Raw genomic sequence first — 15719 nt, 5'->3', positions numbered from 1 at the left:
TAGCTCCATTTGATGACTCTGCTGACATCATGTTTTTTCACTCAGAATCACTGAAGTCATATTCACAACTATTATAGGTCAAATCCATAATCTCTAAGTTTGCTCCCATTGCTGACATTCCATTTTTCCCCATAGTAACAGAGATTGAATTATATGTCCCATTCATCATCCTCCATGCCAAGTGGGGGCTTAAGAAAAGGTGGACAAGGCTGAAGCACACCACACAGGGGGTCCAGTGGGCTAAGGGAGTACATCTCCTCTTTGTTAGGAAGTGCCAATTCAGGGCGAAGTAGCATTAAAATCATCAAAATTCAACTGGTAAAACATAAATTCCCCTGCCAGTGCAAAGGACCTGGGCAGATTATAGAAACCAATGTGTGGGATCCAGATATTTAGAAAGCTTAGGGGCAAGGGGGGGTGCAAAGAGGGCAAAAGGAAAGTCATCTGAAATAATTCCACAAGTATGCCAGACATTTCCAAAGGTCTTCTGTGTGGTAACCCATTTGCCAGGACTTAATGTTAGTACCCCTCCCCTCAAAATTCTTATGTTGGAACCCTAATTCTCAGCGTGATAGATTTTAGAAATGGGCCTTTGGGGAGGCAATTCGATCATGAAGGTACAGCTCTCATTATGGTATTTGTACCCTTATATTAAGAGACACAACAGAGCTTGCTTTCTCTTTCTGTTCTCCACCATGTGAAGGTACAAGGAGAAAATGGCCATCTGCAAACAGGATGCAGGTCCTTGCCAGACAATGGATCTGCTGGCAACAGCACTTTGATCTTAGACTTGCCAGTCTCTAAAACTGTGAGAAATAAATGACTGCGGTTTAAGCCATCCAGTTGATTATAATTTGTTATAGCAACCCAAACTAAGATACCATTGGGTTGCATTGGTTTGTTGGTTTCACTTAAAGGACGTGATAAAAAAAAAAATTATCTTTAGGAAACAGATAAATCAGTCTATGTTGTCCCCTATTTTAATCATTGTTCTTTTATAGATGCTCCCTGACTTATAATGGTTCAACTTATGATTTTTCAACTTCACAATGTTGCAAAAGTGGTATGCATTCAGTAGAAAATGTAGTTCAAAATTTTAATTTTAGTCTTTTCCAGGGCTAGCTATGTGCAGCACATTATTCTCTCGTGATGCTGAGCTGTGGCTGCAAGCTACAGCTCCCAGTTAGCCATGGAAACACTGGGATAAACTGATCCACTTAGAACTATTCTCTACCCACACAGCCGTTCTGTTTTTCACTTTCAGTACACTATTCAATTTGTTACATGAGCTATTCAACACTTCACTATAAAATAAACTTTGTGCTAGATGATCTTGCCCAACTGTAGGCTAATGTAAGTGTTCTAAGCATGTTTAAGGTGGGCCAGGCTCAGTTATGATGTTCAGTAGGTTACGTGGATTCAGTGCATTTTTGAGCTGTGGTATTTTCAATTTATGATGGGTTTGTCAGGACGTAACCCCACTGTAAGCCAAGAAAGACCTGTATCAAGCTAATGGGGAAGAGGAAAGCAATCTTTAATACCCCTTTAGCTTTTTTTTTTTTAACTTGGAACAGTAAGGATGAAACAGCATTGCCCTTGAAAATTGCTAAGATAGAATGATTTTTAAGTGACATCTCCACTTTTGTACTGAGACAGATGCACTGCTTCAATGCTACCCCCCTCAACAACCAAGAAACTGATGTCCTTACTGCATAAAGTCTAAATAACCTGACAATCTATAGCAGCATTATCCAATAGAACTTTCTGCAGTGCAGGAAATATTCTATACGTGCACTCTGCAATATATGGCTATTAAGCACTTGAAATACGGCTGGTGCAGCTGAGGAAATGAGTTTTAAATGTATTTAATTTCACTTAATTTAAATTTAAATATCCACTTGTATTGGACATACTGGACTGTGACATTGTTATAGTTTTAGCATCGTCTGCCTTACCTCTTTCCAGAGACTTTTGAATTATTCAAGACAGACAAAGTGTGTCTCAGGCCAATTCAGTCCAGTTCTTCACCGTTGTGCAAGCTTGCGAACCCAATTAGGATATCACAACATATGGATTTGTTTCACTTTTGATTCTCATTTGAAAATTATCTACCTTACACACATGTGCGCTCATGCATGCACACACACACACACACACACACACACACACACCCTTCCATTATACTTCCCAACTTGCTTATATAAAAACACATAGTCTCAGGGCACCTGCTGGCTCAGTCAGTAGAGCATGAAGCTCCTGATCTCAGGGTTGTAAGTTCAAGCCTCATGTTGGGTATAGAGATGGCTTAAATAAATAAGCTTAAAACAAACAAACAACAACAACAAAATACAGTCTTAGTGTTCAACACTGAAAAAAAAACCATAAACTTCAGAGGATGCCTTACAGTATCTAGCAGCTAGGGCTTTCACTCCTGTTTATTTTGATCAAAACTATTACAGCCAGGCCCAACTTTTATTCAGTAACCTTATCTTCTAAAATAGCTGTAAATACTAGCAAATCGTATGGGAAATTGAGCTTGTGTGGAAAGCTACAGGAAAAAAAAAAAAAGAAACAAGTCTTTAGAAAAAATATATATTATGGTTTATTGTGGATGTAGCTGTGGAGAGACATGATGGCTAAGGGAATCAGTGCACTCCTAAGAACCATAAAAACCTACATTTCAGTACCAATTTTACCACCTGCTAGCTGGGTGATGACACTGGCCAAGTTAACAAACGTCTCTGAGTCTGAGATCCCTTCTCTGTAAAAGAAGATATTCATTCTTGGGCGCCTGGGTGGCTCAGTCGTTGGGAGTCTGCCTTCGGCTCAGGTCATGATCCCAGGGTCCTGGGATCGAGCCCCACATCAGGCTCCCTGCTCCCCGGGAAGCCTGCTTCTCCCTCTCCCACTCCCCCTGCTTCTGTTCCTGCTCTCGCTGTGTCTCTCTCTGTCAAATACATAAATAAAATCTTTAAAGAAAAAAAAGAAGATATTCATTCTTGACTCAAGATCATTGTGGAGATTAAGATAACATATGCAAATAGCTTACTACATACTAGACTTTAAATATGTTAATCCCTTGCATTTCTACTTTTTATGCAAATATTTTGAAATATCTGAAAATTAACTGAAGCTATGTGTGTTCCAGAATTATTCAATCAATCAGACATTTCTGTGAAATAAGAATTCAGTGTGACTTTGTAAGTAGTCTCTATAAAGCCAGAGTATCTCTGGACCCCAGGCAGTTGGTCACATTCCGGGGAAAAGAAAAAAAAGAAGAAAAGAAAGAAAGGAAAGAAAGGAAAGGAAGGAAGGAAGGAAGGAAGGAAGGAAGGAAGGAAGGAAGGAAGGAAGGAAGGAAGGAAGGAAGGAAGGAAGGAAGGAAGAAGAAGAAGAAGAAGAAGAAGAAGAAGAAGAAGAAGAAGAAGAAGAAGAAAGAAAGAAAGAAAGAAAGAAAGAAAGAAAGAAAGAAAGAAAGAAAGAAAGAAAGAAAGAAAGAAAGAGAGAGAGAGAAAGAAAAAAGGAAAGGGAAAAGTTTCTTTTTCAGAAAATCCTCTTTGATTGGTTCCTTCATTATGATTCGGCAAAATGCCATTTACAACAGATGGATATGAATACAGGCAACCAAAGAGGCGTGCTTGTACCCCAAGTCTTGGCATATGGCACCAAATTCTCTCACCAGGCTGTCAAAACGGCTGCTGTGCACTTTCCCCACCTGCAGTTGTGAAGCTCTGCCAAGTGTCCGAGCTTAGAGAAGAACCTGCCATCAGGTGGTTTTCCCGGGTTAGAAACCACACCTTTTGTACTTAGAGCACTAGGAGCCCCCTTTCAAATCTTTCTTTCAATTCCCTGGGAATGAAGGAGATATTTAATCATTCAAGTATGACATCTATCCTTTCATTAACATGGAGAAGACAACAAGTCCTTGTAGAAAAAAGTGGCAGAAATGTATTCAAATCGCAACTCAGCAATTTATATTTGCAGTTCAATAACGTTATTGAACATCTGTGATCCTTAGTTGCCTCCTCTTCAAGGAGAGATAAACAATACCTGGCTGGCGTGTGGTTGGGGTTAGAACTGACAATGGCAGGAAGAGCTGTGGTGGTCAGGGGAGTATCTGTCCTGGTCCCAGTAGTGATATACTACATGGAGGGACTGTCTGTTACATAGGAGAGAGATTCCAAATGCTTACAAGTGTTGGTCATTGGTCATTTGACCCTCACAACCACCTCCCAAACACATATACTTTGTAAGGAAACTGAAACAGAATAGGTTTAAATCACTTGCCCCAAATCACAAAGCTAGACAGGTTTGGAGCGGGGATTAAAACCCAGGGAGTCTGGCTCCCGAGGCTATAGGCTAACCAAGACTGTAGGTGTTAAAGAAATGGGAACTACTTCTGTGGGGGGGGTGGATTCACAGGAAATTTAGTATGTTAATGAACCCTCCACTGGTGAAAAGCAAATGACAGCCTTAGCATCTATGAATGATTTCTAACTAGCACTTTTTGCTTAGGTAGGAAAATTTGCTAAGGGAAGGATAATTCAAAGTCACTCCTTTTTATGGGAACCCAGAAATAGTGCTACAAAAGTCAAAATCATTACAGGCATACTACAAAGAAGCAGTATAATTTAAGCAATTGGGAAATCCTGAAAGAATTGTTTTTATATTTTAATTGCTGGCAGAATAAATTTAGTTAATGGGTTTTATATTCTTAAATTTACATTTGATATTAATCCTAGTCTATATTTATGTGATTCTGCAGACAGCACATTAAACAGCCTGACCTGATGAAATTGATTTTATTAAATCTGGCAAAAATTAACCACTTGTTGAAACCAGATTGGTCTCATGTGTATATTTGAAACTTTTTTTAATCAGGTAGATTTCATTTTTTTTCCCCTCCTATCAAGGACCATGGACCTAAGGAGAAGAATATCAATTACGGGCTACCACAAGGTTAAAAAGTAGATTCATTAAGGCTGATTTTTAAACTTACAGAAATAAAAAGTGCTCACTGTGCTTGCTTTGAATATTTAGAACACGCAACACAATCTTTTATACTAGAAGTGCAACAAGTCCCAAAATAATATATTTTGGTTCAATATAAAGCCTGTAATAAGAAAGAATGTTAAGGAACTGGACACAGATTGAGATGGAAACACATACAATTAGGCAAAGGGATCTTAACAGATAAAGAAAAAAGAAGGACAGTAAGCACAAGGAAGAGACAAACCTCAACCTTCCTAAATTCCATTCTCTTTTTTCTCAGCTCAGCTCTGGTTGGGTTCTCGTTCCCCATGCCACCCTGGCCAGAAAGTACATCTAGGCAGAAACCTAGGGCAATAATAGGGTCAGCCATATAAGATTTCTTTCTCAGAGGTCTCAGTCCTGTGTTACCTCATGCCTAATATCTACCTAAAGGTGCATGATATACTTCATGTAGTTTTACAGCTATTTCTGCCAAAAGGCATAGTAGGCTAAATAATGGCTCCCCAAAGATATCTGTGTCTTAATCCCTGGAACCTCTGAATATGTTACCCCACATGGCAAAAGGGAATTAGCAGATGTGAATAAATTAAGGATCTTGGGATGAGAACATCATCCTGGAATATCTGATGGGCTCCTTGTAATCTCAGGGTCTTTATGAGAGAGAAGAAAGAAGGCCAGAATCAGAGAGACGTGATGTGGCAACAGAAGAAGTGGCTGAATTGATGCAGGACCATGACCCAAGGAATGTGGACCAGTGCTAGAAGCTGAAAAAGCCGAGAGAACATATTCTCCTCTAGAGACTCCAGAAGAAATGCAGACTTGTTAAGCCATCTGAGATTTCTGAAATGTAAAATAATAAATTTGTGCTTTTTTAAGGTATTAAGTGTGGTAATTTTTTACAGAAGCAATAGAAAACTAATACAGGAGGAGTGATCTAGTAACAGTCTCCATCACTGCAGGATATAGAAATCCTGGCCTACATGGGAGGAGGTGTCCGTGTGTATGTTGGCTGTTCATCGCTTGTGGCCAAATATGTATGTGTGTGCGCATGTGTGCCTCTGGGCATGTGTACACCCTGTGCCCCTCCCCTGTGCTGAGTGTGAGTCTGTGTGCAAGTGCCTATGAGCACATCTATGCATGCATCTGTCTGAGCCTATGTGTGCCTGCGCACTCGCTGGTGCCTGAATGGGCACATAGATGTCTCCATACACATCCATATCCTAACGTGCACATGTGTTCCAAGGGGTGCATGCAGAGGTGGCCATGGCCACATCTCTGCGCACTGGACCAGAGAGCACTACTGGGGTTTGTTCAGGTGCAGGGGAAGGGAAGGAGGAAGAAGAGAGCTGCCTCTCTTGCTAGCTTCAGTCCTGTTCAATTATTCAGCAGGGCCCTTTTCCCCTCCAAATCTTGAGAGCCTGGTATGGATAAATAACTATAAAAGTATCTCAAATAGGAGGAAGGGGTCTGAGCTATTGGTATCTGACCAGAAAAAAAAAAGACAAGAACTAAATGAAACTTACTTCATTTGTTCAACAAATGTCCTCATGGAAAGATTCTACCTACAATGTAGAAAACTGAAAAGTTGTTCACGCTCAACAAATTAAAAAGTCAAGATAATCTATAAAATAATAACTTTTCTCAAATCCACGCAAGAGTTAAGGTTGCTGGACCAACAACTTGGCTGCACTTTAAGGAAATAGAAGCACCTCCAAGGAGACAAGGACAAAACCACCGGCTCACCTCCAGAAGAGCAGGGGAGGAAAATGATGCCGGCATACAACTGGCAAGAACAATTCAGCTAAAATTATTATGTAATTGCTATAAAGGCCAAGTATAGGCTGGCACGATAGTGTAAAGCCTGGGAGATTCAGACACAGGGGGAGTCCTCACCTACCAGCAGATTCTTCTCCATAGACTTTCATGTCATGGTCATGAGAAAGATCAGGGACAGGCAGGAAGCCAGAGAAATACACCTTTTATGGTTCAAGTCTGAAGATGTGAGAGACCAACACTGAAGAAAAGGCATGGAACCCCAAATGAACTTTTCTCCTCTGAGGAAAAACAAACAAAAAACCTCCAGTGGATGAGGGAAAGACAGTAAACTCTGCCATTCCCAAGGCACAGACCCATTGCAGCTACGGAAAAGTAAAGAAAAGAGAGAAAGAGAGGGGAGAGAACAGGGAGAGGAAGAAACAGAGAGGAGGAAATCACCTTTCCCTCTTGATGAAGACCAGGTAATTATTCCTGTAATCCTTAATTACAGACCATTAAGAGTCTCTTACCTCCATCCACATTGTTGCAAATGGCAAGATTTCATTCTTTTTATGGTTGCATAACTAACTAACTCCATGGAGCTAGAGAGTATTGTGCTAAGTGAAATCAGTCAGTCAGAGACAGACAAACACCATATAATTTCATTAATATGTGGAATTTAAGAAATAAAATAAACAAGGAAAAGGGAAAAGGGGGGAGGGGGAGAGAGAGAGAGGTAAACCAAGAAACAGACTTTTTTTTTTTAAGATTTTATTTTTTTACTTGAGAGAGAGAGCAAGAGCGAGATCACAGAGGGAGAGGGAGAAGCGGACTCTCTGCTGAGCAGGGATCCTGATGCAGGACCCAATCCCAGGACCCTGAGGTCATGACCTGAGCTGAAGGCAAACACTTAACTGACTAAGCCACCCAGGCACCCCAAGAAACAGGCTCTTAACTACAGGGAACATACCGATGGTTACCAGAGGGGAGGGAGTGGGGGGATGGGTGAAATAGGTGAGGGGATTAAGGAGTGCACGTGCTGTAAAAATGAGCACCAGGTGATGTACAAAAGTGTTGAATCACTATATTGTACACCTGAAACTAATATACTGTAGGAATTTAAATAAATACTTAAAATTTAATTTAAAAACTGAAAAAAAAAAAAGTCTCTTACCAGTAGGTGAAGGAGAAGGATCACTGAGAAACAGGGATGTAGAAGCCTTCTAAGTTAAGGCTTGGCCAGTGCAATAATAACACACCTCCACCACTGCCCCCAAGTAACTGATTATCAAGTAACAAGTAACAGAACTCTAATGTGATGGGGAGAGGAAAGCAGAGAGAGAGATTCTCAAAGGCACAGTAACACAGGGAAGCCTGAAAGCTGAAGGTAGAGCAAAAACATTGAGAAAAATCTTCTGGTCAACCATGCCAACACTTTACACACAGGCTAAGCATAGAAGAATTTGAAAGGGTACACTGGAGATAACCAATAGCAATAATAAAACCCAAACCTAGCTCAACTCCTGACTAGACTGACTCAATCCCACATAACCCCCCAAACACAGCCCAGTGAAAGGTAGCCAGTAAAAGAAAGACACCTGATACAAGGGGACAAAACTCACACTTGCAGTAAATAAAGAAAATTAATGAAATCAAAAGCTGTTTCTTTAAAAAAAAATCAATAAAATTTAAAAATAAACTGAAAACGAAAAACCTTCTAATCAGTCTGATTAAGAAAAAAACAAAGCAGACAAATATAAGAAATATAAGAAAGAGGAAACACCATTACAGAGACTATAGATACTATAGATATTTTAAGAAAAGTACGGGAATGTTATGAACATCTTCATGCCAAGAAGTCCAACAATATAGATAAATGGAAAAATCCCTTGAAAGATACAAATTGCCAAAGTTCACTCAGAAAGAAATGAGTAACTTGGATAAGCCAAGCCTATAAGACTTCTAGATGAAAATCTACAAATAGTACTGGGGAAGGCAGACAATAGAAAGTAAACACATAAATACATAACATAATTTCATCTGGCTGATTAATACAATTCCATTTGGTTGAGTCATTTATACTAACAAATGCAAATAAGAAAGAAATAGGGCCGGATAAAACAGCATGCTTCCCAAGTTCACTCATGTAATGACAAATAACACTTAGTATTTAAGCAGCACATTAAGTGGTTTGGGGCCGTTCCTTAGTCAGAGGGAACTCATGGTAGCCCGGGGACAGGAAGATAAAGTCTTCCCAGGCATTGCCTACCCATCCCCAGAGGTAAGGGAATCAATACTTCGCAACTGTCACAATGCATGGCACCCAGACTGGAAAATCCTAAGGGAAGGGCAAAAAATGGAAGTTGGTACTCAGGTGAAATGTCTGGGAACATAACATTTGAATAAAGAACAAGATGAAATAAGGAAGTCTTAAAATATTGCGGGGGGAGGTGGTGATTGTTCTAAAGAAAGAAAGAGCAATCAAAAAGGAACTTGTTCCTGAGAAAGGAGTAACTTTGGCAAGTCAGAGAAAAAGCAAGGCCTATGGGGCTAGAGAGGCTGAGCAATGGGAAGTCTGACAGAGGTTAGAAGGTGAGGTCAGAGCGGTGGTCAGGAGCCCGATCACTCAGATCTTAGACATAATAGTAAGATATTTGGAGTTTATTTATGTATAATATAAAACCATTAGAGTGTTTTGAGCAAGGGAGTTATAGGATCTTATTTATAGTTTTAAAGGATCAATATGACTTTGGGGACAAGACTGTTTAGAGGGTCAGAAATACAAGCAAAGAGATGGTTCCGTAGCTAGTATATTAGCCAGGTAAAAGATAAAAAAGCTTAATTTAGTGTACTAGCTGGGAAATGGGTAAAAACTGGTCAGATTAGGGAAATGATCTAGCAATGTCCTGATATATTAGATGTGGGTATGAGGAGACAAATGGCATTAAATCCTTCCTAGATTTTTAGTTTGAACAACTAAGTAAATGGTGATACTATTTAGTGAAATAGAGAAGATTAGAGAAAAGCATGTCAGGGCATTTGGTTTTGGATATGTTAATTTGACAAGCCTTTTGGATATCCATGAGGTGATGTGAAATAGCCAGATACAGAAAATATACATTTGGAAGTCATCAATATGGAGATATGTGTTTGCTCATTTATTTAAACCAGGGGAATAAATGAGATCAACTAAGGAAGAGAATATAAACCAAGAAGAAAAGTGAGTCCTCCATACTCTAAAATCTTGAAGACAAAGCAGAGTTAGAGATAGCAAAAGAGACTTAAAATGAGTAGGGCGCCTGGGTGGCTCAGTTGGTTAAGCGGCTGCCTTCGGCTCAGGTCATGATCCTGGAGTCCCGGGATCGAGTCCCATGTCGGGCTCCCTGCTCGGCGGGGAGTCTGCTTCTCCCTCTGACCCGCTTCCCTCTCGTGCTCTCTATCTCTCATTCTCTCTCTCGCAAATAAATAAATAAAATCTTTAAAAAAAAAAAAAAAATGAGTAGACAGTGGGGTAAGAGAAACACCAGATAAACCTGGTGTCCCAGGAGTCAAATGAAAAGAAATGTTTCCAAAAAGATGAAGTGACCAACTACATAAATTGTCTCTTCTTTATTTCAACAACAAAAACTCTTGGCTGATATAAAAAATGGCTACCTGCAAAAAAGACATATTGCAAGTGATTCATCCACCCTGAGGAATCTGTGATATGTGATAATAAAGTCATTATTTAGACTATTACCTATTATTTCAAAGACTCAGATATTGGGTACATTATAGCTGAAGCTTTAGAGGATTTGGTAGAAAAAGGTCAGATGTTGGAGTCTGTTGGCCCCTTCTTTGTTGGAGTCTGTTGGCCCCCCTTCAGTATGGGGGAGACAAGTTAGCACTATGAATGTGGACAGAGAACAGCAGGAGAACCATTTTGCTCACTTTTCAGACTACAGTGATTGATCGCAGACCAACTAATGTCAGAGAATCATGTGCCTATTAAATTGCACGAGCCATATTCTCTTCTACATTTGAAATGAATTTGCTGCTCAGAAATGCAGATACTGAGAGAGCCAGAGGAATTGGCAAAACTGATCTCAGCAGACATCTACCAAGCATCTGCTGCCAGGCAGAGGTAATAAGGCCTCCCTGCAAACTGATAGAATTGGCTGCAGCCTAGGGGCAGAGAGCAGATTAGTTCTGTGTCAGTATCCCAATCAAAGCAGAAGCAAGAGGCTGAGGCAAAGAGAAGAGCTCTTAAGCCAAGTCCATAAGAACACAGGCAAGTTCCCAGAGCCTGTTACTATTTCGGAAACACAGGCAAGTTCCCAGAGCCTGTTACTATTTCAAAGAGTGAGTGAAGTAAAGAGAGTCACGATAAAAGGTATGGCTAAGCAATATTTTATAATTTGTCATCTGCCAACTGAAACTCACACAATGAAAGCATCTCACATTTAAGTTGGGTTTGAGAGGGTTGGATTGCCAGAAAACCTCAAACGTGCCAAAATGTGCATAAAATTGATCTCCACTAGCCCAAGGCAATCCCCAGACTTTTCTATGCTCATCAAAGGAACTGGGCTGATGAATCCATAAAGCATGCACTGGAGCTGTACTAGAATATGGCAGCTACTAACCACTGTGGCTATTACATTTAAATTTATTAAAATATAAAACAGTAAAGATTTTGCTTCTCAGTCACACCAGTCTCATTTCAAGTGTACATGTGGTGAGTGGCTAACACTTTGGTTAGTGCCAAAGAACATTCTAACACTCCTATCTGTTGGATAGTACTGCCATAGGAAATAAAGGGCCAACTATCCTGATGCATGAAGACACTGGGAGACAGCATGCAAACTTCCCAGCCCAGAAGGCAGGATCTGGAATAGCCACGTTGACTCACCAAACAATGCAGAGCAGAGACAGGAGAAGTTGTCAGCAGTGTGCTATCATCTAAGACCTTCTGGCCCCAACATTTACAACACTATCCCAGTCCAGTGGAATAGGGTATATGTTCTGGAGAGGTGACCGTTACAAGCTATTTCCCTGTTCCCTCTATTTTAATTGAGAGATAATATAAAAATTTCCTTTTTTAAAAATGTTCTCCACTATAAAACATTTGGGAGGTAATGCAAAGGGAGAAAACAAAGGACAGTGATGTATAATTCTAATACAGGAAAAGAGAAAGAACTGGCAACAAGAATTTAACCTGCCACAGAGAATGTCGGGAGGCCAAAGGAGCAGGGAGTCTCACTAACCATTATTACATCACCAAAATGAGGAAAAAGGGAATTCTGCATCCTTCATTAATTGTAGGGCTTCCTCCAGAGTTTTCTGATAAGTAGACCCCAGTGAGCCAGCACTTAGGAATGGGTCCAGCCTTTAGAGAGAGCAAATACAAATAGAATCAATATCTAGAAAGACAGATCTCCTGAAAAAAACAGAGCAACTAGAACAAATAAACACAAACACATACATACACACACATACACACATGAAAAGAAAGAAAAGAAAATACAAGACCATTTACAGAAATTAGGCCAGAGCATAAAATAGATTTCTGGAAACCTATAATTATATGTTTATAATTTAAAATACAGCTGATGATACAAAGGAGAGAATATTCACTATTAAAAGCTGAGTTAGTGGCCTAGCAGGCAAAGTAAAAGAAATACCTTAAGGAAGACAGAATAAATACAAAATCACGGAAATAATAAGGAAAAAGAGTTAGATACTTGGTTGCATTTGAAGGAAGCCTCATTGACCAAAAACAAAACAAAACAAAAAAAGTATTACAGAAGAAGGAAAAGAAAGAGGGGGACAAAAGAATATCATTAAACAAATATAAAAAAGAAATTTCTCCAAGTTGAAGAAGGATATGCATCTACAGTTTTAAAGAACATACCAGATTCTCGGAAGTTTTGATGAAGGGACAAAACCTGCCTATATATATATTTTGGTAAAATTCCTGAATTCCAGGAATTAAAAAAAAAAATCTAATGGTTTCCAGAAGAAAAGCACAAGATAGGTACAAAGAAAAAATAAATAATTCTGGTGTCATAATTTTGCAAATAAAAATACTTAAAAAGATGTGTTTTTTTTTTTTTTAAGATTTATTTATTTTATTTTGAAAGAGAGAGTGAGAAAGAGAGCATGAGCATGAGCACGGGGTGGGGCAGAGGGAAAGAATCTCAAGCCGACTTTCCCCTATGCTGGGCTCAATCTCAGGATCCTGAGATCATGACCTGAGTCAAAAATCAAGTCAGACACTCAGCCAAATAAGCCACCCAGTCACCCCAAAAGGATGTGTTTTTTGTTGTTGTTTTTTTTTAAAGAAAATCTTCCTCAGTCATTCTTTCCATTTGCTCTATAAAGGTCAACTTTCTGGGTCCTTCTTATGTCGAAGATTTTCTTTTTCTCGTGCACTTAAGATCTAGTTTGGTTGGGCGCCTGGGTGGCTCAGTCATTAAGCGTCTGCCTTCGGCTCAGGTCATGGGTCCTGGGATCGAGTCCCACACTGGGCTCCCTGCTCAGCGGGAAGCCTGCTTCTCCCTATCCCACTCACTCTGCTTGTGTTCCTGCTCTCGCTGTGTCTCTCTGTCAAATAAATAAATAAAATCTTTAAAAAAAAAAAAGATCTAGTTTGGTTGGATATAATACAGTTGGGTATAATGGGGTATAATATAACTTTGGGTATAATATATAATTCTAGCTACAATTATTTTTCTTATAACTTTAAAAGCTTTATCTCCACTATCTTCTAGCTTCTATTTTACTTAAAATGCAACGTAAAGGGCAATGTCACCAAGACAATGAAGGAGATCCCAGCTACCACTCCCCCACAAAGAACAACAATTAGCTATCCACAAACAAAAATAGCTCTGGGAGAGCACAGGAGTCCACTTAAGAAACTTCAGCAGCATGGTAGGGCAAAAAAACTTGTAAATAATGGCACAAAAATTGGTAAGAAGAACAGTTCCTTTTGCCTACATCATCCCATCCCCCAGGCAGGCATGCTTAGTGCCAAGATAGAAATTCCTCTCCATGGGAAAAGGAGAATGGGATGAGTGACCAGCTTCCTCAGCTTTCTGGGGGCACTACACAGAGGATCTCCCTCAGTTTTACATAACCTAGAGATCAGCCACAATGTCTAGAGATTGATGGGGACATGGAAGAAAGGGAGAGGCTACCAGTATTGGCCATGTGGTGGAATGACCGTGGTTCCCAGTAGCTTACTCTGCAGAGGACCTCAGCAGCCTTAGCCACTCAGGATCTCAACAGCCCTGTGGATGCTGTGGACTCCCACAACTCACATCACTGAGGACCCTATTGTAGGTCTCAGTGGACTGCTCTGCAGCTTTTGCCATTGAGAAAACCAGTCGTCAGCACAACCGCTGCAGAATGCCTGCATATTTCACCACTGAGAACCCCATCATTTTTTATGTTCACAGATTCCAGCTGCCTGAGTCCACCCATCCCACCCCCAGCTCTGCCTGCCAGAGCTACTCTAGCCAGTGCTGCCATGGATACCCTGGACCCTGGGATTCATGTCAGCAGCCAGCCCTGGCCTCTGACTACACAAGTACTTGATGCTAGCCCAGCCTCTATGGCCAACCCCCACTGCTATGCATGCACCTGCACCTAGCCCCTGCAACCACATGAGTGCACACCAACAGCCCAGTCCCCCGGCTGCTCAAGCACCCAGGGCCAGCCCCAATTCCTGTCACTGGCCTTCTTAACTGCCAGTCATGCCTACAGCTATTCCTTGCAGCAGTACACTCGTATGTCACCAGGCTGAACTCCTGTCACCTAACCTCCAATGCCATGCACACACTTGTGACTAGCTCCTGCAGCTATACGAGTGCATGCTGATAGCCAAGGTGCCCACAACCGCTCATGCACCTGGAGCTGGTCCCAAGCACTTCTGCAGGACTATGCCAATATGCATGCCTGCAGCTAGCTTCTGCCATCTCACAAGTACACACCAATAGCCATTCTTCAAATGTACAAGCAAATGTACAAAGCTATAGGGATCATGAAAAATCATGGAAAGATGACAATACTAAAGGAACAACAAACTTCCAGCAACTGACCCCAAAGAAATGTAGATCCATAAATTTTCTGGCAAAGTTCTAAACAATTGATCAAAGCTAGCTCAGGGAGCTACAAGATAAGACAGATCAACAACTGAACAAAATCAGGAAAATACAGGAATAAAATAGAAGTTAACAAAGAAACAGAACATAAAAACAAGCAAACAGAAATTTTAGAGCTGAAGCATACAAAGACTGAACTTAAAAATGCAAAAGAGAACTTCAACAGCAGACTCAGTCAAATAAAACAAAGAATCAGTGAACTCAGTGATGAGTCATTTGAAATTATTCTGTCAGAAGAGAAAAAAGAAAGAATGAGAAAGAACGAAAAAAGCCTACGAACTTACAGGACTTCATTGGGTAAAAAAATATTTGTATTATGGGAATCCCAGGAGGAAAGAGAGGAAAAGAGGCAGAAAGCTTATTTAAAGCAATAATGACTGAAAACCTCTCTCATTTGGGGAAAAATATGGACATCCAGGTACATAAGCTCAAAAGTCCCCAGTTTCAACCCAAAGAAGACTTCACTGAGATATACTGTAACAAAACTGTCAAAAATCAAAGTCAAAGAGAGAATTTTGAAATCAGCAAGAAAAAAGAAGCTTATCACATACCAGGGAACTACCATAAGGCTATTGGTAGATTTCTCAGCAGAACCTTACAAATTGGGAGAGAGGGGGTGATATTTCAAGGTGCGTAAAGAAAAAAAAGAAAACTGCCAACAGGGAATACTTTATGTGGCAAAGCTATCCTTCAAAATTGAAGGAGGGTTACACACATTCCCAGACAACAAAAGCTGAAGGAGTTAATCACCACTATGCCTGCCTTACAAGAAATGTTAAAGGCATTTCTCCAAGTTAAAAAGAATGGATGCTAACTAATAACATGAAATCA

The 15719-nt window shown here is 40.2% G+C and overlaps 1 long non-coding RNA gene across 1 annotated transcript in view; it reads right to left on the bottom strand.

The window, feature by feature from the left end:
- The window catches only part of LOC113908114, a 118758-nt gene that overhangs the window by 63573 nt on the left and 39466 nt on the right, over positions 1-15719 (bottom strand). The gene's annotated exons all lie outside the window — the stretch shown is intronic.

This window comes from Zalophus californianus, chromosome 16 (assembly GCF_009762305.2).
Source record: "Zalophus californianus isolate mZalCal1 chromosome 16, mZalCal1.pri.v2, whole genome shotgun sequence".
NCBI lineage: Eukaryota > Metazoa > Chordata > Mammalia > Carnivora > Otariidae > Zalophus > Zalophus californianus.
The sequence above is the reverse complement of the archived record's forward strand: the minus strand, read 5'-3'. Positions and strand labels throughout refer to the sequence as shown.